At 47.2% G+C, this 23,293-nt stretch overlaps 1 protein-coding gene across 1 annotated transcript in view; it reads left to right on the forward strand.

Moving 5' to 3' along the window:
• Positions 1 to 9,030: 9,030 nt before the first annotated feature.
• LOC141258454 (serine/threonine-protein kinase SBK1-like) overlaps positions 9,031 to 23,293 on the forward strand; it is a 48,049-nt gene continuing 33,786 nt past the window's right edge. The window contains exon 1 of the mRNA XM_073673453.1: positions 9,031 to 9,152. The gene's annotated coding sequence lies outside the window, so the exon portion shown is untranslated. The remainder of the gene's footprint in view (positions 9,153 to 23,293) is intronic.

Raw genomic sequence — 23,293 nt, forward strand, 5'->3', positions numbered from 1 at the left:
TTTTCCATCCCCAACTTCTTGGCCTTTCTGCAATCTAGTCTGGCCAGGGGTTTGGCAGTTAGTACGGTGCAGGGACAGGTATCTGCTCTTTCCGCACTTTTTAGGAAGGCTATTGCCTCTCGTAGGGATGTGCGCTCTTTTTTTCGTGGAGTCGCACGTCAGTTTCCGCCACGGAGGGCAGTTGTGGCTCCATGGCGGCTTAATCTAGTCCTGGAAGCCCTTCAGCATAGGCCTTTTGAGCCTATGGATTCTGCTAAACTTTCACTACTTTCTTGGAAGGTGGCCTTCTTGGTGGCAGTCACCTCTTTGAGAAGGGTATCGGAATTGGCAGCACTTTCTTGCTCACCTCCTTTTCTGGAATTTTTTCCGGATCGCGTGGTGCTTCGTACTCGGGAAGATTTTTTGCCTAAGGTAGTGTCACAATTCCACATTAATCAGGACATTGTGTTGCCTTCTCTTTGTCCAGGACCTAAGAATCCAAGGGAGCGGGCCTTGCACTCGTTGGACTTAGTGCGGGCATTGAAGTTCTATCTTACGATCACCCAAGGTTTTCGGAAGTCGGACTCTTTTTATAATTCCGGCAGGTCGTCGGCGTGGTCAACGTGCTTCCAAAGACACGATAGCTTGGTGGATCCATTCAGCTATCCTGGAAGCGTACTGGCTCAAGGGCGAGCCTTGTCCGGTTAAAGTTAAAGCTCATTCCACGAGAGCCATTGGCTCATCGTGGGCTTTTCGTCAGGGGCCTCGGCAGCGCAGCTCTGCCGGGCGGCCACCTGGCGCTCCGTTCACACCTTTACTAAGTTTTATAAGGTGGACGTAAGTGCTTCAGCCGATGCGGCCCTGGGACGCAGGGTCCTGCAGGCGGCGGTAATTTAAGTTATCCCTTTACTTAGTTTTCCGTTATTTTAGCGCGGTTTGCGCTCTTGCCTAAGTTTTGGGGTATGGAAGCTTCTGCCTCTATTTCCCACCCTTAAGTAGGTACTGCTTTAGGACGTCCCACGAAGTAGAGAATCTGTGTCTCCCTTCCTTCCCTTCTGCTGCTGAAAGCCGGATTTTGGTAAGAACTTACCTGTAAAATCCTTTTCAGTGAAGGAAGGAAGGGAGACACAGCACCCTCCCAGGGCAAAAGTGTTTTTTTGTGTTTCTAGATGCAGCGCGTCTCCTTCCTGATGTCGATCTTCTGGACTGGGTTTAGCACTCTACGGCTCTTCTTCCAGTTTCGCCAGCTCTACACAGTTGTCAGGTCCAATGGGGTATGCCTAAGACTGTGTGTTTCTATTACATAACCTGTTTTCTCTCATTTCTGAAATTTCAGAAGGGGATATGTTGTTCTGCTGGTTGGTCTGCTCTTCCTTAGGTTGTGTACGGACTGATGAACATGGGAGTAGGAGGAGCCTATATATTGGAGGGGCCGGTCGTCTTTTTCCAATCTGAGGTGACTATCCTATGGGGCTCCGCCTACCCACGAAGTAGAGAATCTGTGTCTCCCTTCCTTCCTTCGCTGAAAAGGATTTTACAGGTAAGTTCTTACCAAAATCCGGCTTTTGGGGTTCTCAGCAGAGTCTTTAAAAAAAATTCCAGACTCTGGAAGTCCTACAGGTTGTACTGGCAACGTCCCTCGTGTTGGTGTTTCGGGGAACGGTTGCCCGCCTTCTGTCTGCGGCCACCACACTGCTTCTTCCCGCCTGTTGGGGTGCTCTGCCTCCCTCTCCCTCTGTGCTGCTGGCTTCGCTCTGCATATCCTCCTGCCACGTTGGGTCAGTTACTAGATCATCCACCACCTTCTCCTCTTCCACTTGCGCACCACAATCCTCCTTCTCACTTCGTGGCAATTGTGTCTCGTCATCGTCCACCTCTTGTGACAAATTGCCAGCATCGACTTTCCGTGGCTGTTCAAATATTTGGGCATTGCTACATGGGCTCTCCTCTTCCACCACTTCAAGCAGAGCAGGCGAGGGGCACAAATATGGAAATGGACCAGTGAACAGCTCTTCAGAGTGTCCAAGTGTGGGATCAGTTGCTGTCTGACGATACTCGGAATGGTGGGAAGAAGGAGCATCAGGGTGAGGAGGAGTATGCGGTCGAGACTCACGGCTACTAAAACTTGACCATGTGGAAGACTGACCGGAGGTGATGGTGCCCAGGTAACTGGAAGTATTATCTGCTATACAATTAATAACCTGTTCACACTGATCAGTTCGCAATAGTGGTCTTGTTGTTGTGTGCTTCCCTAGTAATTCAGTCAAGAAGTGGGAGCGAGAAGATGTGGCTGTTGGTTGTGGCACATTATCACCTTGGCCACTGCCCCGTCCTCTACACGCACCATCACCAGAACGTCCAGTTCCACATCCCTTGCCACGCGCATTGCCCATTGTAAATTAAGTAAAATAGCTAACACTCACACTATCAATGGAAAAAGGGTAATATAAAGGAGAGTAGAACCGTGGAAGAGGAAAACCACAGTTATATTTTTCTGGCCTACACCAGAATCTTTCAAACAGATATAACTGTGGTTTTGCAGTTCCACAGGTCAAATCTCTGTATTATCCTTTTTTTGTTTTTTTTTGCCATAAAAAAAACGGTAAGTGTCTCCCTGATTGTTCAGACACAAATATACTTTTCTGGCCTACACCAGAATCTTTCAGATATATTGGTGTCTGACCAGTCAGGGAGACACTATATTACAGTTTTTTTTTTTTTTTTTTTTTTTTTTTTTACGGCAAAAAATGCCAAAAACAGGATAACACAGAGATTTGACTCGTGGAACTGCAAAACCACAGTTATATTTTTCTGGCCTACACCAGACTCTTTTAAACAGATATAATGGTGTCTGAACAGTCACAGAAACACTCAATTTTTTTGGGGGGGGAGGGGGTGGGGATACCAAAAGGTTAATAAGAAGCGTATTTGGACAGTCTGACTGAGGGGAAAAAAAAATACAGGATTTAGATGGAAAAAAAAAAAAGGATTTTTCCTGGCCCCTGAGACCGGGGAATAAGTCTAACAATTTGACCAGCAGGAGCACACAGGACTGTAATGCAGCGTTTGCTGGTATAACCACTGCGTCTCCTATACAGCCTGCCTGCCTCATATCTGGGATGGATATTAGTCCTGAGAAGCACTGTTTGTTTGATTTGTCAGGCTTTAGAGACCCTACACTACCTATTTTGCAGTATAAATCTCTCCCTAGGTCAGCAGCACTCTCCCTACACTGTCTGATCCGGAGAGACTGTGTCCAAGATGGCGGTGCCCAGTTTAAAATACTCGAGGTGACGCTGTACAGCCAGCCAATCACTGTAATGCCCACAAACATGGCTGCGGCATTATAGTGACTGGCTGGCAATCCCTGCATGTTCACTGGCTCTGTAAAGAGCGCCAAACGTGCAGGGCCGAGACCCGAGCTCCCGCCCGAGTAACCCGGAAATGCTCGGTGCTTGATGAACATCCCGAGTAGCGTGATGCTCGGGCGAGTACCGAGCAGTTTCGAGCATGCTCGCTCAACACTAGTTATGAAGTCTGATATTTGGTATACCTTATCTTTTTTAATGTTGTTTTTTTTGTTTTTTTGTGTGGATCTTTTTGAATACCTTACATTTTTTGAAAAGGTAGAAGCCAGTTGTTTCTGCAGTATATGGCAGTATTGGAACATTTTTATTTTTATTAGCACCCTCCTTTCAAAATCCACCTATCAGGTTACCCAGATTGCAGGTTTTTTTGAAAATGAATCTGGGGTTTTTGGAAATCTTGTTCCAATGATTTTATCTTCTTACAGGATATCCCAGTGTTTATGTATAATTCTTTTTAGCAGATGAGTATTGGAGTTATACGTTGTGATTATGGGAATGTGAAAATCTGACGTGTTGTACTTGTCTTTGCTTTTGTTCGGGTAGTTCTGTATGATTGTTTGCCTGGGTATTTCCTTGACCTTATTTTTAGCAGTATTAAGAAGATGTGGGTCATTCCCTTTTTTCATAGATTTTGTAGAAAAAAGCCACCGCACTTAAACATTTAAGATATTGGAGCAGTGACGGTGAAGGCGCATGAATTGGCTACGTGGAATATTCAATAGCCAGCTAGGGAGATGGCAACTTTCTATGGAGATGAAGATATTGGAAACAGTAGGTTTTGTGTACGTCCGAGTTTGGATCAGGGTATTGTTTATATAAATGTTTAAGTCAAGAAAATTAGCTTGCTCTTTACTGGTGGTAGAGGTAAATTCTAGGAAGAAGTCATTGTTATTGATTTCTTTTATAAAATTATTGAGTGACTCTTGGTCACTTGACCAAATGAATAAGATATCATAAGTGAATCATCGCCAGAGGACCAGGTTCGTCTGAAGGCGGCCCCCGGGGAAGATGGTAGTTTCCTCCCATCCGCCCATGTACAGGATAGCATATCCCGGCACGAACCTGGTCCCCATGGCCATACCCCACTGCTGGGAGTAGTAGTTCTCCTCATGTTTTAAAAAGTTGTGGGTGAGGATGAATTTCATGCATTCTTGAATAAATAAAATCTGGTCCGTTGGTAATTTTTTCTGTTTTGTGAGGAAGTGGGTAACTGTATTGCACACTTTTTCGTATTGAATTACTGTATACAGTGATGATATGTCTAAGGTGCCTAGGATATAGTGGTCTTGCCAGATGACTTGGTTTAACAGGCGTAACACATGTTAACTGTCTTTCAAATAAGCTGGGAGTAAGGGGACGAATTCATGAAGATGAGTGTCAACAAATCTGGACAGATTTGAAGTAAAGCATTGGATGCTGGATATTATTGGTCTTCCTGGTGGATTTGAAAGGGATTTATGGATTTTAGGTAGGTAATAGAAAATGGCTATCCTGGGGTGGAGGATGTTACTTTAATCAAATTCTTGTTTGTTTAAAAAACAGATTCTAACCCCTTTGTTGTAAGGTTTTTCATTTCTTTTAGGTAAGCTTGAGTCAGATTTTTTTCAAAATTTTGTAGATGCAGCTGTCACTCAGTAGTCTTTTGGCTTCCTTTTGATATTGGTTATAGTACAGTATGACTATACCACCCCCTTTGTCAGCGGGGCTAATCACGATATTGTGATTGGTTTGTAATGGTTGAATAGCTTTACGTTCCTGGAATGTCAGGTTATATTTAAATTTCTCACATCTTTTGTTGTTGATATTTTGGATATCCATGATGACGTTTTTCTGAAAGCTTTCAAACGCATCAGAATACTCATTGAGCGGGTGAAAATTGGACTTGCTCTTAAGGTTGGTGTGGACATATTTACTAGTTGTGAGTGGGAGGGCCTCAGGAATATTGTTAAGGGGTTCTTTTTATGAAATATTTCTTGAGAGCAAGTTTGCACATAAATTGTTTGACCTCTATGAAAGCCTGGAATTTATCAAACTTTGTTGATGGAGCATATTTGAGACCTTTGTTTAGTAGAGTAATTTCATTCGGTTTTAGAGCTTGTTGGCTTAAACTGAATATGGATTTTGTGGGGGTATTTATCTCCTTTGGTTGTTCCTTTTTCTTTTTGGAGAATTTCCCTGCCCTACAGCCCCTCTTGCGTTTCGTGTTGAAGCCAACTGAAAAAAATTTGAGTTACTGTCTTTTTTGGGTATATGTGGGCGAGTTGAGTTAGTTCCAATCGGACGTGACCTATTGTTGGAGGTTCTAGGTACTGTGGATTTGTTATCATTGATGCTGGGGGACTCATTTATGGTGTTAAGTAAATCAAATCTATTCTGAGTTACAATTGGGGTGAGGGAGATTCCGATGATTCATTAGGAGATATAGGTTGGGGATGTGGTGTGGTAAGGGGGGGGTATTGTCCTATTTTGAGATGAATGGGTGATGCTTGTGGGAGGTTGTTGAGTTTCATTTTCTGAGGTGGGATACACCGAAAATTAATACTCTGATAGTGGTGTATTTGGGGGAGATTGAGTAGATGAAACCTGATCAACCACCTTTAAAGATTATGCCCTCCCACTCATGGTATTGGTAATTATTCTGAGGGATTGCGTCACGGCCAAATTTACGTTGTTTCCTTTCCATGATTTCTCTTTCTTTGTGGTGGATCATGTTTTTAATACTATTTGAGAGGTTAGTAATTTCCGGTTGGTTCTTGTAAGGTTTTATTTCCTTAAAAAATTCGGTGATTTTAGTTTTATTCTCCATAAGTTGTTGTTTCCTTTTTTTTTTTTATAATGAAGATAACGGCTTGTTTGGACAAGGATTTGAACATTATATTCCATTCTTGGAGAGTGGCTGGGTCGCCTATATCCCCTGATAGTGGCATTGAGACAAAGAGACCTGCAGGGATATTATCAAAGGCGAGAAAGCGTTCTAATGTGGCTACTTCCCACAGGTCCCTCATTTCCTTTAGGAGCAGTTGTTACAGGGTTTTAAGAATTTCTTTTATGGCATTGAGGTTCTCAGGGTTGGATTCAGAGAGTGGTCACTAGTCACTTCAGCTTACACCACGTCCATTGATTCAACAGGTAACCTTATTGTCCTACCTGCCGCTTCATCATAGTGGCAATTTATTAAGTCTTAATACCTCTGTCACACTGTGCCATCTTATGCTTAGCCTCTGAGAGACCATCTCTGTACCACCCATAAGGGCTGCGTTGACTCCCACTCAGATGTAACTTACAGGTTTATATCCATATCCTAACATTTTCTCTATTGTCTTAACCACTTTTTACCTTACCTGTCTATTTTTCCTTCAGTCCACAGAAGGTTTCCTACCTGGATCCTCCCTCCATAACACCCCTCCCCCGTCCCTAGGAAGGTAACTGTTTTTCAATCCACAGTTCCACAGGCAATCACTAGTGCGTCTGAGGTTCTTATCTTTTATTTTTTGTCTATTTTCTCTTTTCTCCTCCAGGGGATGACCACATTCTAAGTCATGTTATAGCCATTGGAAAACTGAGAACCATTCTATATACTAAATCAAAAGCTACAAGGAAATCATTTACTCCCTGCCTACAATGATTTTCATCTTCTAAATCCCCCGATCTTATCCGCACACCATCTTTTATCTCTAATAATTGTTTTAACTAAACCAATAAAATTGTTTGTTTTTATTCACTACTGTACCGTTCTAATTATTATTACCATTACCTTGTTTTTTTAACTACCATGTCGATATCCCCCCTTTTCCCCCAACGTCTCCAGCACAAGTTGCTTATTTTATTAAATTGTAGTTTAATTCTATTAATTTTTATTTAACAAAATTAAAAAAAAAAAAAGCAAAAAACAATTAATGATATAAATGTACAGGGTGGACACTTGGCTTCTAGGGAGAAGGAGACACCTGATTCTATGGGAAACACATGATCGTACTTATGATCTGCACAATAACCAGTGATCACATAGGAGCGGCACTGAGGGGCTAATGTGATGCTAATGGCTACAAGTGAAGCCCCTCTGAGAACATCCACATGTATTTCTAGAAGCTGTAGATCTATGGTGGTCTCCACATGTGATCTGTTCTGTGGGAAAGTCGTCTGGTATGGAGATCATTGCTCCTAATTGTTAGCACATCTGTAATAGAGACAAAGCCAAATACTGTGATGCCCCCATACACATTAGATAACGGTCAGCCCAAGGCTCTGAGATTGTTGCAAGAAATTAGTTATTAATATGGCAGTAACTATGATAATAACCATATTAATATTGGCCAGAATCTTTTTCCTCAAGAGCAGATTCATGTAAGATGAAGCTTAGTCAGGTGGTCGGCAGAGAAGACTGCTGGTCCAGCTCACATTTGATCTATCCATGAAAATCAGACATGGGATTGATGCCAAGTACCCATTACAGGCTATGGTGCTCTTCACATACCATTTTTTGTGGAAAAACTGCACAAAAAACTAAATTGTGACTTCTCCATTTTTGATCTGTGTTGCAGATAAAAACTTGCTTATTCAAAAGTGAGGGTCCTTCAAAAAAAAACTAAAAGATGGATAGCACATGAACACCATAGAAGCTCTGTCTAAGTGTTTGGAATGTTTATTTGCAAAAGAAAAAAAAAATGTTAATCAGATTGAGCGCTTCAGTGAAAAAATTGCATTTTTTATTGAGATTAAATTCAGAAAATGCGAAATAGGATTTCCTGGAAATAGTTTGAGTTTGCGCAGGTAATGTATTAATGTAGCAGAAAAGTCGCTGACATTTTACAAATCTCACCCTGATGCTCCCTAAATATTCTACGTGAAATATGACATGGAGTTTGGATTTTTAGGTAAATTCTGACAGATATTAATTAGTTCAAAAGAGGAAGAAATAATCTCTAAAAAAAATTATTTTTCAGCAGCAGAATGGAAGGAAGGGAGACACATACTTCATTACTTAGTGGGTAGGTGGAGCCCCACAGGGATAGTTCACCTCAGATTAAGAGTGACGATCGGTCCCTCCAGTATAAAGGCTCCTCCTACTCCCATGTTCTTCAGTCTTAAATTTGAGGTCACAGAGGATAGTCGCTGCTTTTGCAGCTCCTCAGAAGATTTTTTTTGTTTTTTTTCCAGGGAGACCTGGGCCCCCCGTGGTCTAGAGGTCTCAGGGGGTCTCGGCGCTGCCGGGACCCCTGACCCTCCCCTGACAGTCCTGCGTACCCCTTAAGGAGGTCCCCGCTGAGACCTGTCTGCCCCGGGGGATACAGGGTGCTTCCTGGCGGGGTCGAACACCGCCTGTGCGGTCCCTGCGCGCTCCGCCATGAAGGGAGCAAGGGCTACAGCACCACACATCCCTGGGGGTCCCTGTGGCGCACAGCGGGGTAAGTGCTCAGTAATGTGGAGTGCTTCAGCGGTTGCTGCCGCTGTTACTTGTCATACTGTGACTGCCTTTCTTGTCCCTTGCAGGTGCTGCATATGGACAAGGGCTGGCAGGGGAGCAGAGAGGGGCCGTGGGCTCCGTTTGTTTCGAGTCTGCTGGGAGTGATAGTCCCTTGGTTGGGAAGACAGCTGTGGGGGCGTGGCTCGCATGTTTTTTTGTTTGCTTCCTGGCCTCTTAGTCAGGCAGGAATCTCTGGTACTGCGCGCTTACTGAAGCTCCGCCCCTTCCTCCTCCGGGCTCTGCAGTCGGCTTCTCCTCGACAGCTTTCTGCCTTCTGCTCGCCTGCTCCCCATTCTCTGCCACACCGCACACTCACTCTGGAAGAGCCGTCTCCGCGGCTGGTAAGTCACTCCTGCCTTTTAAGGTGGAAGACTGTCTTTTTTCTATTACAGCGCGGGGGCACTTTCCTGATGGTCTATTAGGGCAGGCAGGGTGCGATATACAGCGCTTCCATTTTCTCTGCCAGGCAGACCCTTGTCTTTTAGGGCAAGGTGTATTGTGTAACTTCAGCATTTAACCCCTTCTGAACAGGACCTGCTCATCAGAGTGGTTAACTATTTCTGGTGCACACTTTGTTTCCAGTTTTGTTAAGTTAACTGATTTTTTGCCCAGCAGTGCTGGGGTAGCTCTTGCTAAAGGAGAGCTTTAACCCTTCAGTGCCTTATAGAGTGGGAAGAGGAAAAAAAAAAAAGTAGATTTATTTATTTATTTTTTCCTTTGAAGCAGGCTGTGTTGGTTGAATTCACACACTCTAGGTTGCCATACGCATTATAACAGGCTGGCATCTGGTGTGGGGGGCATGTCGGATCAGGGACCAGGAGGCGCGGACCTCTCTCCCAATCCGTTCCAGGTTCGGTCGGGCGTTTCTGATACACCTAGGCCCTCAACGGCATCAAGTTCGACCCTTAGTGATGCTAAGGTGGAGGCGCTCACTCGCTCCATTGATGGTCTTTCTGACCTCCTGGGTCGTTGGGTGTCGACTAAATCACAACCAACGACTCGAGGCAAGAAGCGCTGCAGGACTGTGGTGGCGCTGTCTTCTCCGCACAGCACATCAGAGGCTTCAGATTCACCAACAGGTTCGATGGGTGAAATCTCCGACTCTGAGGTAGAGGATCGGCAGAGTTGCTCTGCTTCGCTTTCTAGCCGCGTGGATTCTCTTATTGGGGCCTTACGGGAAACTTTACAGCTGTCTGAAGAGCCGACTAAACCTTGTAAGTCGGCCCGGCTGTATCAAGATTCGCATTGGGCTCGCTCATTTTTACCAGCGCATGATGAACTTAACGAGGCAGTGGAGAAGGAGCGCCGGTGTCCAGATAAACTCTTTCGGGGGATGCGGTTTTTTGATGCTCTGTATCCCTGCGCTACGGAGACTATCGCTAATTGAGTTCCCTCCCCTGAGGTGGATGTATCTCTGTCTCAGCTGAGCAGGTCTTCCTTGCTTCCTGTTAAGGGGAAGGCCAGTCTTCAGGATCCCATGGACAGAAGATCAGAGTCAGCGGCAAAGTCCATCTATGAAGCCGCAGGTCATGGTTTTCAGGTGGCCTTAGGGGCCATGTGGGCCAGTGAGGCTTCTCTGCGGTGGGTGGATCAGCTGCGGACGGCATGGCAGGATGGGACTCCGCTGTTGGAAGTAGAAAGGCTTTTTCAACTTGTGGAAGATGCATTATGTTATGGCAGGGATGCAGTACTGGACACTGCTTCTGTTCTGTCTAAAGCTCAATCTTCAGCGGTCACAGTCAGGCGAGCACTGTGGCTCAAACAGTGGACCGGGGACGCAGTATCCAAGCAAGGTCTGCTTAGTCTGGCGTACAGGGGTGGTCAGCTTTTTGGTTCAGACCTTACAGAGCTGATTGCCAAGGCCAAAGCTAAGGATGCTGCTTTGCCTCAGAGAAGGGCAGCGGCATCCACATTTGGCAAGGCAAGGACCAGTAGAGGTCGTCGGTCCTTTCGGACCAGGGGATGGTTCGGTCAGCCCTCTGGGAGATCGAGCCGTCCCTCATCTTCTGGTAGATCCGCCCAGAAATTCCGTGTTCCTTGGAAGCAACATTCCCGTCAGGACAGACGGGAGATTGACAAGAAACCCGCTAAGGCTGACTGACGCCAGAAATCCCCCCCCGAGGGCTCTCGGGTGGGAGGTCGTCTGCTACTATTCGGATCAATTTGGGAATCCCACATATCAGACGCCTGGGTGACGCGGGTTATGTCAGCAGGCTATTTCATAGAGTTTCATTCTCCACCTCCAGACAGGTTTCGTCAGTCATGCATTCCGTCCGTGCCAAGGCTGGCTACCGCTCTGTTATGGGAGGTCGACTCTCTTCTACAGCAAGGTGTAGTGGTTCAGGTTCCTCCGGAGGACCGGGGAAGGGGTTTTTACTCCAACCTGTTTGTGGTTCCCAAAAAGGAGGACAGGTTTCGCCCTGTGCTGGATCTCAGATCTGAATATTCATATCCGGACCCGGAAGTTCCGCATGGAGTCTCTTCGCTCTGTGGTAGCGGCCTGGTCGCAGTTCGACTTCTTGATTTCAATTGACATTCGCGAGGCCTATTTGCATGTCCCTATCGGCAGGGTTCACCAGCGTTTTCTGCATTTCGCCATAGGTCAGGCTCATTACCAGTTTGTGGCCCTACCATTCGGGTTGGTCTCGGCTCCCAGGATCTTTACAAAGACTCTGTCTCCTCTCATGGCGCTTCTTCGAAGACGGGGGGTTACGATTCTCCCCTACCTGGACGACCTGTTGATAGTGTCGCCCACAGCGGAGGAGGCGATAACAGCCCGCGATTTCTCCCTTCAGTACCTGGAGGACTTCGGGTGGCTGATCAATTGGGAAAAGTCATCATTGGAACCGGTGCAGTCTATCCTGTTCTTGGGGATGCACTTCGATACAGTTCGGGCAGTGGTGTCCCTGCCTCCTATCAAACAAGCAAACCTTCGTCGCCAGGTCCGGCTTATAAGGTCGGCGTTGGCAATGTCCCTTCGGGAATGCATGCGCCTTGTGGGTCTTATGGTGGCGGCTATGGAAGCCATACCGTTTGCACTATTTCATTCCCTAGATCTCCAAAATCTTATTCTGACCTGTTGGTATCGATCACTGGCTTCGCTGGATCACTCTGTCATTATCTCCCGCAGGGTGCGAGAGTCTCTTGGATGGTGGTTACGTCTATCCCTGGGGAAATCCTTCCTTCTCCCGAGGTGGTCGGGCTGGGGGGGAGTTTGGAACGACCTCTGGGTTCAGGGGGTCTGGTCGCCAGAGGAGTAGTCTCTCCCGATCAACATTTGGAGTTGAGAGCAATTTTTCTCTGCCTCCAACATTGGACGGTCCTGTTGAGCGGTCTGCCGGTCCGGATCCAGTCGGACATCAACCATCAGGGCGGGACGAGGAGTTCCAGTCTCATGACGGAGGTCTCTCGGATCCTGGTCTGGGCCAAGTCCAGAGTTCCAGCAATCTCTGCAATTCACATCCCAGGGGTGTGGAATATCTCGGCGGACTTCCTCAGTCGCGAGCAGGTGGACCCTGGGGAATGGAGTCTCCATCCAGAAGTGTTTTTACTGCTGTATTCCCGTTGGGGGACTCCTCAGGTGGACTTGATGGCATCCAGGCTGAACGCCAGGGTTCCGACGTTCATGTCCAGGTACAGGGACCCGGAGGCTGTGGCGGTAGATGCTCTAGTGGCCCAGTGGGGTCAGTTCAAGCTGATCTATGCGTTTCCGTCGATATCCTTACTTCCTCTGGTGATCCGACGGATCAAACTCGAAAAGGTATCAATAATTCTGATAGCACCGGATTGGCCGCGGAGGACGTGGTATTCGACGCTGGTGTCTCTTCAGGCGGCGCCTCAGTTTCCACTGCCCCTTCGCCCGGACTTGCTAACCCAGGGGCCCATTCGTCCTCTGGACCTGAGGTCTCTTCGTTTGACGGCGTGGCTCTTGAGACTGAGATCTTGACCCGTCACGGTTTTTTGCCCGAGGTCATTGCTACCTTGCGGGCGGCCAGGGGTCCAGCTACGACTAAGATTTATCACAGAACTTGGGAGTCTTTCTATTCATGGTGTTCTGAATCTTCAAGAAACCCAAGGGTTTTTTCCGTCCCCAACCTCTTGGCTTTTTTGCAATATAGCTTGACCAAAGGTCTAGCAGTTAGTACCATACGGGGTCAGGTATCTGCACTATCCGCGCTTTTTCGAAAAGCTATTGCCTCACGCAGAGACGTGCGTTCTTTTTTTCACGGAGTTGCACATCAGTTTCCGCCTCGGAGGGCGGTTGTGGCTCCTTGGCGGCTCAATCTAGTCCTGGAAGCTCTTCAGCATAGGCCTTTTGAGCCTATGGATTCTGCTAAGCTTTCGTTACTTTCCTGGAAGGTGGCCTTCCTGGTGGCAGTCACCTCTTTGAGAAGGGTTTCGGAGTTGGCGGCACTGTCTTGCTCGCCCCCTTTTCTAGATTTTTTTTCCGGATCGTGTGGTGCTTCGTATCCATGGAGATTTTTTACCTAAGGTGGTGTCGCATTTCCACATTAATCAGGACATCGTGTTGCCTTCTCTCTGTCCGAAACCAAACAATCCAAAGGAGCGGGCCTTGCATTCATTGGATTTAGTGCCGGCTTTAAAGTTCTATCTTTCGATCACGCAAGGTTTTCGGAAGTCGGACTCTTTTTGTGATTCCTGCTGGTCGTCGGCGTGGTCAGCGTGTTTCCAAGGACACTATAGCTCGGTGGATACGCTCGGCTATCCTGGAGGCGTACCGGCTCAAGGGCGAGCCTTGTCCGTTTAAGGTTCAGGCTCATTCCACGAGAGCCGTTGGCTCATCGTGGGCTTTTCGTCAGGGGGCCTCGGCTGCGCAGCTCAGCCGGCCGGCCACCTGGCGCTCCATGCACACCTTTACTAAGTTTTATAAGGTGGACGTGAGTGCTTCCGCCTGCTAAAGTGAGCGGTAACCTCCCGCTCACTGTAGCAGAGTGGTAACCATGATAAACAACGGGTTACTAGGCGCCGTGTGCCCCTAGTAACCCGATGTTTACCATAGTTACCAGCCTGATCACTGCTCCCGCTGGTCACACACAGCGATGTGTGCTGACCAGCGGGAGAGCAACGACCAAAAAATGGTCCAGGACACTTTGCAGCGATCAGCGACCTCACAGCAGGGGCCTGATCGTTGCAAAGTGTCACACATAGCGACATCACTGGTGAGGTTGCTGTTGCGTCACCAAAACCGTGACACAGCAGCGATCTCGCTAGCGATCTCGCTATGTGAGACGGGGGCTTAAGTAATGAAGTCTGTGTCTCCCTTCCTTCCTTTCTGCTGCTGAAAGACTGATTTTGGTAAGAACTTACCTGTAAAATCCTTTTTAGCGAAGGAAGGGAGACACAGCACTCTCCCATGGCAGAGTTAGATTTTTTAGTGTTTTCTAGATGCTGCGCGACTCCTTCCTGATGACGGTCATCTGGACTGGGTTTAGCGCTCTACAGCTCTTTTTTCCAGCATCGCCAGCTCTACACAGATGTCAGGTCCAGTAAGGTATGCCTAGGACTGTTTTTTGTTACATAACCTGTTTTCTCTCATTTCTGAACTTTCAGAAGGGGATGTGTTGTTCTGCTGGTGGGGTCTGCTCTTCCTTAGCTTGTGTACGGACTGAAGAACATGGGAGTAGGAGGAGCCTTTATACTGGAGGGGCCGGTCGTCACTCTTTTAATCTGAGGTGAACTATCCCTGTGGGGCTCCGCCTACCCACTAAGTAATGAAGTCTGTGTCTCCCTTCCTTCCTTCCTTCGCTGAAAAGGATTTTACAGGTAAGTTCTTACCAAAATCCGTCTTTTTCAGATTTGATTGAAGTGAATTATTTCTTTGCCTCCTTCATAGCTAAACAATTTGGTGCAGATTTGATTTGCTATCTTTACTGTAGATTTTGTCAAATTAGCAGCAAAAAATTCTTAATCTGCCAATTACGAGGTACGTGCGAACTTCAGTAACTCTGATACAGATATATCCAGAATGAAATGTTTAATCTCAACCATAATGAGCGACCGTTATCTGCGCGGTGGAAAAGAATGAACATTTTTAATCCTCCAAAACACTTGTCCCGCGAGTTGGATTTTCTCGGCAGATGATCAGATCTAATGCTAGAATAAAAAAAGAATGTACCCCAATCACTGAACAATGGTTTATTGCCCCATTTTCATCTTATGTATATGGGGCCTTTACCCTTGGTTGTATTAGCAGCTTTACTATAGGACAAATAGACAATTCTGTTATTTCCATCTAATTATAATGGGACAAGACTATTCTACAAGTTATGTTAAATCAGTTTCTGGCCATACACACTGGATAAAAGAACCGTGCATGACAAATGTATATTGATATAAAAACATGGGTCCAGTTTCTCTTTTGGTGAAAGCAGCAGGATGTCGGGAAGGTGAGATGTGACCCTAGAGGGTAGAATAAATTCAGAACTGAATACATTAGCAATTTACTACAAATACTAACAATACTAAGGTGGGCGCCTCCCAGATACCATTGTGACACCACATAGTCTAATAAATAACAATTAGGTTTTCATGAACGTCCAACATCTAGGAGTCACTTTAATCTGTAATTCAAAGGAGGTTTTTGACATCCAATTGGCCAAAGAGAAGGATTGAACTCAACGTCAGGTAGCTACTTCCCTATAAAGGTTAGGAAAAATTCAACAAGACCCATGAAGTAATCATAGAATGGTAGAGTTGGAAGGGACCTCCTGGGTCATCTGGTCCAACCCCCTGCTCAAAGCAGGATTCACTAGATCATCTCAGACAGATGTCTGTCCAGCCTCTGTTTGAAGACGTCCATTGAAGGGGAACTCACCACCTCTCGTGGCAGCCTGTTCCACTCATTAATCACCCTAACTGTCAAAAAGTTTTTTCTAATATCTAATCTGTGTCTCCTCCCATTTAGTTTCATCCCGTTGCTTCTAGTCTTTCCCTGTGCAAATGAGAATAAAGATGATCCTTCTACAATGTGACAGCCCTTGACATATTTGTAGACAGCTATTAAGTCTCCTCTCAGTCTTCTTTTTTGCAAGCTAAACATTCCCAAATCCTGCAACCGTTCCTCATAGGACATGGTTTGCAGACCAGTCACCATTCTGGTCGCTCTTCTCTGAACTTGTTCCAGTTTGTCTATGTCTTTTTTAAAATGTGGTGCCCAAAACTGTACACAGTATTCCAGATGAGGTCTGACCAAAGAGGAGTAAAGACCGATAATGACTTCACGTGATCTAGACTGTATGCTTCTGTTAATACATCCCAGAATTGGATTTGCCTTTTTTGCTGCTGCATCACACTGTTGACTCATGTTCAGTCTATGATCTATTAGTATACCTAAGTCTTTTTCACATGTACTGTTGCTTAGCTCTATTCCTCCCATTCTGTATATGCTTTTTTCATTTTTATTGCCCAGATGTAGTACTTTGCATTTTTCCCTGTTAAAAACCATTCTGTTGGTTGCTGCCCACTGCTCCAGTTTATTTAGGTCTTTTTGAATCCTCTCTCTCTCTTCTCTAGTATTAGATATCCCTCCTAGCTTTGTGTCATCAGCAAATTTAATCAGTTTACCCTCAATTCCTTCATCTAAATCATTGATGAAGATGTTGAACAATACAGGTCCCAGGACAGAGCCCTGTGGTATCCCACTTGAGACATTCATCCAGCTGGATGTGAAGCCATTTACAACCACCCATTGAGTCCGATCACTAAGCCAGTTATGAATCCACCTAACAGTTGCCTGGTCCATTGCATACTTGGTCATTTTTTCAATAAGGATGGTGTGAGATACTTTGTCAAATGCTTTGCTGAAGTCAAGATATACTATATCTACAGCATTTCCCTGATCCACCCAGTCAGTGATTCTGTCATAGAAGGAAATTAAGTTAGTCTGACATGACTTGTTAGTTACAAACCCATGCTGACTCTGGTTAATCACTTCATTCTTATCCAGGTACTTACATACATGATGTTTAATAATTTGTTCAAAGATCTTTCCTGGTATAGAAGTCAGACTCACCGGCCTATAGTTCCCTTGGTCCACCTTCTTCCCCTTTTTGAAGATAGGAACAACATTTGCTCTTCTCCAGTCTTCTGGGACTTCTCCTGTTCTCCAAGAATTTTCAAAGATTATGGAGAGTGGTTCTAAAATTTCTTCTACGATCTCCTTCAGTACTCTGGGGTGTAATTCATCTGGACCTGGAGACTTGAACTCATTTATGTTAGCTAAATATTCCCTCACAATCTTTCTGTTTACAGATAACTTGGATTCTTCTATTCCTTTAAAAGGACAGTGAAAATCAGTTGATGTTACAATTTCTTTCTGAGAGAAAACAGATGCAAAATAGGAATTAAAAAGTTCGGCCTTCTCAACATCCTCTCTTACCATTTCTCCATTTTCATCCTGTAAAAATCCTATAGCATCTTTGACTTTTCTTTTACTTTTGACATACCCCCAAAATCCTTTTTTATTGCTTTTGACATCTCTTGCAAGCCTTAATTCATTGTCAGCTTTAGCTAACCTGATACGTGCCCTGCAGGATCTGCAGACTGCATTATAATCTTCTTTAGATATGCCTCCCTCTTTCCATTTAATAAACATTTCTTTCTTTCTTTTTAGCATGTGTTTAAGTTCTGTGTTCATCCATCCTGGTTTCCTTAAATGCTTCCCATTCTTCCTGCTTTTCGGGATTGTTAACGATTGTGCTTTGAGAATCTCATTTTTAAAAATTTCCCATCCTTCCTGGACATTTTTGTCCTTAAGGACATCCAGCCATTGGATCCCTCCTATTCTCTTTCTGAGTCTCTTAAAATCTGCCTTTCTAAAATCTAACCTTGAAGTTTGAGTCTTCACATGTCTTCCTCCTCTAGTTATCCAAAATTCTATAATAGCATGATCGCTGCCTCCTAGGGTCCCAGCCACCTTTACCTCCTCAACCATTTCCTCCCTGTTTAAAAGGATTAGATCCAAAGTAGCAGATCCCCTTGTTTTCTCCCCTACCTTTTGGAAGATAAAGTTGTCAGCAAGAGAGGATAAGAATTTGCTTGACCTGTTAGTTTTACTTGAGAGAGATTCCCAACAAATGTCTGGATAGTTGAAATCTCCCATGACCACTACGTCATATTTTTTGGAGAACTTGGTCATTTGATACATAAAGAGTTCATCCATATCTTCAGCTTGCCCAGGTGGCCTGTAGTAAATGCCTACAATGGTGTCCTTTCCGTTGTTCTCTCCTTGTATTCTTACCCAAACAGTTTCCACAGAACTCCCAGTCTCTGAAGCTTCAATCTCTGTGCAGATATACGCTTTTTCTAACATACAATGCGACACCTCCTCCTCGTTTATCAATTCTGTTTCTTGCAAATAAGTTGTATCCTTTTAGCCTTTTATTCCAATCATGTGTATGGTCCCACCAAGTTTCAGTGATTCCAATGACATCATATTTCTTTTCCTGCATTAGTAGTTCCAATTCTCCTTGTTTGTTGCCCATGCTTTGTGCATTTGTATAAAAACATTTTAGTTTGTGATTGGTTTCTCTTCCTCCCATATTTTTATTTAGATTTTTTTGTCTTTGTTCTTTCTTTCCACTTCCAGTAGCAGAGATCTCAATAGTATTTGTCAGCTGTATGGCTTTTTCTGGCCTTTTGCTTCCCTTCCCACATTGTTCTAGTTTAAAGCACATTGTTCTAGTTTAAAGATGTTATGAGAACATCTTTGCGAAGATAGGACCTGTAGCATCGGCCTCCCTGCCCTCTGCTAGGAAGGGACGCCGTCCCTCTCACCTCCGCGCTCCTTGCGTGGGTCCCTCCAGCGCTCCTCTCTGTCGGCGTCTCTGCCCCGTGTCGGACGGGGGCGCCGTCTCTCTCGCCCCCCCCTGCTCCTGGCGCGGCTTCTCCCTGTGCTCCATTCCCTGCTGTGGCCGGCGCGCGTTCTTCCTCCAGCAGAGTGCTTAGGGCGCGTGCGCACTCCCCCCTCTTAAAGGGACTGCGTGCGTCTTCCTAAAATGTCCCCGGCCAATGGCCAGAGGACTTCCCACATTTAAGGCACCTCCTCCAAAATGGATGTGCCCGAGCAACAGTTGTCGCACTGTGTCTTCACCTCTGCTTCAGCCCTCAGGTACCTCCGCTAGCCTGTCTAGTCCAGCCTGATTCATGCCGGTCACCTGTCTGCTACCTGCCGGTACCTGCTGTATATCTCTACCTGCTTATCCGGAGGCACCCACCAGCACCTGCCGCGGCTATCCACCTGCTTACCCGGAAGCACCTGCCAGTACCTGCCGTGTCTGTCTGCCCGCTGGGTTGAAGATACCTACCTGTCTACACAGAGACTGTCCCCGTCACTTGCCGTGACCTCCTGCCTGTCTACCCAGAGACTGTCCCCGTCACTTGCCGTGACCACCTGCCTGTCTACCCAGAGACTGTCCCTGTCACTTGCCATGACTTCCCGCTTGCCTTCCCTGGGAGTCACCCGCTTCCTTACAAGGACTTCCCCTTTGTATTGCAGCTCAGAGGTTCCACCTCCGGATCCGTTAGTTTGCTCGGGCCATGGAACCCGGTGGCGCCCAAGCTCCCTCGCTCTCGGACCTATGCCATGAACTATCCCGTCAGAGGTCTCAACAGGAGTCCATCCTGAGCCACCTGCATAATGTTAACTCCCGCCTGGACTCACTGACTGCCTCATCAGGACCTGCTTCCAGTAACACGACTCCTACCCCAGCAGTGTCGCTGCCCATCAATACCATGGCATCCCTTCCCTGTCCCCGCCTATCCGCCCCGCCTCGTTTTGGTGGAGACCCCGGCCTGGCACGAGGCTTCATTAACCAGTGAACCCTGCACTTCGAATTTTTGGCACGCCAATTCACCTCTGACCGGGCCAAAGTGGCCTTCATCATGTCCCATCTCACTGGGGAGGCACTGGCTTGGCTAAATCCCCTATGGGAGAGAGGAGACCCCTGGTGTCCAACCTGCCAGCCTTTCTCATGGCTTTCCGGAAAGTCTTCGACGAACCAGGACGAGAGACCTCATCCGCCTCCTCTCTGCTACGCCTCCGCCAAGGGAGTCTCACCATGGGCCAATATGCCATACGGTTCCGTACCCTTGCTTCCGAGTTTGCCTGGGATAACGAGGCCCTGGTGTCCGTCTTCTGGGAAGGCCTATCCGGCCGGATTAAAGATGAACTCGCCGGTCGGGACATTCCTACCTCCCTGGATGACTTGGTAACACTTGCCACCCGGAGTGACATCCGGTTCCAGGAGCGTACCAAAGAGGTCACCTGTGAGAGGAGGTTTCCCCGCCTTGCTCCCACTTTCCAGAAACCCGTCTCTTCCTCTGTAACTCCCCGGGCGCACTCGCCAGAGCTCATGCAGGTTGACCAGACAAAGATGGTCAAAACCCATCAAGAGTCACGCCGTGCCAAGGGGAGCTGTTTCTACTGTGGCAGTAAAGAGCACCGGATCCGTTCCTGCCCAGAGAGGCTGGGAAACGCCAGTGTCGAGGATTGCTCGGAGAGGTCATCCTAGACGAGGGTAAACCCCCTCCATCTCTGATGCTGTCGGTCTCTATCATCTGCGGGGAGAACCGCTACTTTGAACTAGCTCAACTCGATTCTGTAGCTGCCGGAAACCTCATTTCCCAGTACCTGGTAGAGAAATAACACGTTCCCACTAAACCTTTGGCTGAACCCTTATCTGTCACCTCCGTGGATGGAGGGCTCTTACCGCTAACCATCCAACTCATCACCGAACCCATAACTCTGCAGGTGGGAATGCTGCACTCTGAGAGGATGTTCTTCCATGTTCTACCTGGACTCTCTCATGCCCTTTTGTTAGGCCTTCCTTGGCTCCAGAGACATGCACCCATGCTGAATTGGCAGACCGGAGAAGTCCTTCGCTGGGGGCAGTACTGTCATAAGACTTGTTTAGTTCCTGTTCGTCCTGCTCGTCCTTCTCCTACTCCAGCCAATCTACCCGGCCTACCGGTTCCTTATTGGTCTTATGCTGATGTTTTCAACAAGAAAGAAGCAGAGACATTACGCCCCCATACACCATACGATTGCCCAATCGACCTGATACCCGGCGCTACTCCACCCCGTGGGCGTATTGACTCATTGTCCGCTGCCGAGACCCGGGCCATGTCTGAATATATCGAGGAAAATCTGGCCCGGGGATTTATCCGGAAATCTACCTCCCCGGCGGGAGCAGGCTTCTTCTTCGTTAAAAAGAAGGATGGCTCACTCCGTCCCTGTATAGACTACAGAGGTCATAACCAGATCACAGTGAAGAATAAATACCCCCTTCCGCTCATTCCTGAATTATTTGACCGTCTGAGGGGTGCCAGAATCTTCACCGAGCTGGATCTCCGCGGGGAGTATAACCTGGTCCGTATCCGTCAGGGGGATGAATGGAAGACTGCATTCAACACCCGGGATGGCCACTATGAATACCTCGTAATGCCCTTCTGCCTCTGTAATGCTCCCACCGTCTTTCAAGAGTTGGTCAATGACCTCTTCCGTGACCCTCTCTATTCCTGCGTGGTGGTGTACCTGGACGACATCTTGGTCTTCTCTCCGGATCTTCCCACACACCGGAGGGACGTTCGTCAGGTCCTGATCAGGCTCAGGCAGAACCACCTCTACGCAAAATTTGAGAAGTGCCTCTTTGAGCAGTCCTCGCTTCCATTTCTGGGCTAAGTCATCTCCCAGACCGGCCTACGAATAGATCCTGAGAAACTTTCTGCCATCCTGAAGTGGCCCCGACCGGAGGGGTTGAAGGCTATTCAGCGGTTCCTGGGCTTCGCCAATTACTACCGCCTCTTCATTCCGCACTTCTCTTCCCTGACTGCCCCTATCTCCGTGCTCACCCGTAAGGGCGCTAGTCCCAAAGAATGGCCGCCCGAGGCTGAAGAGGCCTTCCTTTCTTTGAAACAAGCTTTCTCCTCCGCTTCTGTGCTGCACCGTCCGGACTGCAACAAACAATTCTTCTTAGAAGTAGATGCTTCCTCCTCCGGAGCCGGAGCGGTGCTCACCCAAAAGTCGCCATCCGGGAGATGGTAACCTGCAGCTTCTTCTCCAAACTCTTCTCCTCATCTGAGCGCAATTATTCTATAGGAGACTGAGAATTGTTAGCCGTTAAATTGGCACTGGAGGAGTGGCGTTACCTGGTCGAGGGGGCTCTTCACCCGGTAATTTATACGGACCACAAAAACTTGGCTTACCTCCAGAGTGCCCAAAGACTTAACCCGCGCCAGGCCGGGTGGTCCTTGTTCTTGGCCCGCTTTGATTTCATCATTTCTGCCCAGCAGACAAAAATATCAAAGCCGATGCCTTGTCCCGAACCTTTCTGTTCTCCGATCTAGAGGAGGAGCCTAAGCACATCATCGACCACGCCAAGGTAATGCAAGTGGCTCCCTTGGATCTGAATCGTCTTCCACCCGGTAAGACGTTCGTGACAGTACCTGATCGTGAGAAGGTTCTGCACTGGGGACATTCGTCTAAGCTAGCCAGCCATGCTGGCCAAAAGAAGACCCTCCAGCTTATTGCCCGGCATTACTGGTGGCCTACCCTGCGCAAGGAGGTAATAGACTTAGTCTCAGCCTGTGCTTCCTGCACCCGCAACAAGGTTCCTAGACATCTGCCAGCCGGCCGCCTTCTGCCTCTTCCCGTACCTGCTGCCCCGTGGCAGCCTATAGCCATGGACTTTATAACTGATCTCCCTGTCTCTGTGGGTGGTACGGTCATTTGGGTGGTTGCTGATCACTTCTCTAAAATGGCCCACTAAATTCCCCTGCCGGGTCTTCCGTCTGAATCGGAGTTGGCTAAGGACTTTATTCATCATATTTTCCGTCTCCATGGTCTTCCTCTCCACATCGTGTCCGATCGAGGGGTTCAGTTCACCTCTCGCTTCTGGAGAGCCACGTGTAAACTGCTGGGGGTCACCTTAGACTTCTCTTCTGCTTATCACCCACAGTCCAATGGTCAAGTAGAGCGAATCAACCAAATCTTAACCAGTTACCTCCGGCACTTTAATGCCCACCATTCCGATTGGGTGGATCTTTTACCGTGGGCCGAATTCTCCTACAATAATCACGAGAGCGAATCCTCTTCCAAATCCCCGTTTTTTTTTTACAGTCTATGGCCAACATCCCCAGATCCCGTTTCCCATCTCCGCCTCGGTGGACAACCCGGCCGCGGAATCTCTTGTTAGCAAATTCTCCACCATTTGGGAGAGTACCAGATCCACACTTCTTCAGTCCTCCGAGCGGATGAAGAGACTGGCTGACGAGACGTCTGGATCCGCTCCAATTCCGTCCTGGAGAGAAGGTCTGGCTCTCGTTAAAATATGTCCGGCTCAAGATTCCTTCCTACAAGTTAGGGCCCCGGTTCATCGGCCCACTGGAAGTTATCAAGCAAATCAACCCGGTGGCCTATAAATTGAAACTCCTGGCCAACTTGCGGATCCCCAACTCCTTCCAT

The sequence above is a fragment of the Phyllobates terribilis genome, unplaced genomic scaffold, assembly GCF_046119375.1.
Source record: "Phyllobates terribilis strain yellow unplaced genomic scaffold, ASM4611937v1 Scaffold_3__8_contigs__length_932513732, whole genome shotgun sequence".
Classification (NCBI taxonomy): Eukaryota; Metazoa; Chordata; class Amphibia; order Anura; family Dendrobatidae; genus Phyllobates; species Phyllobates terribilis.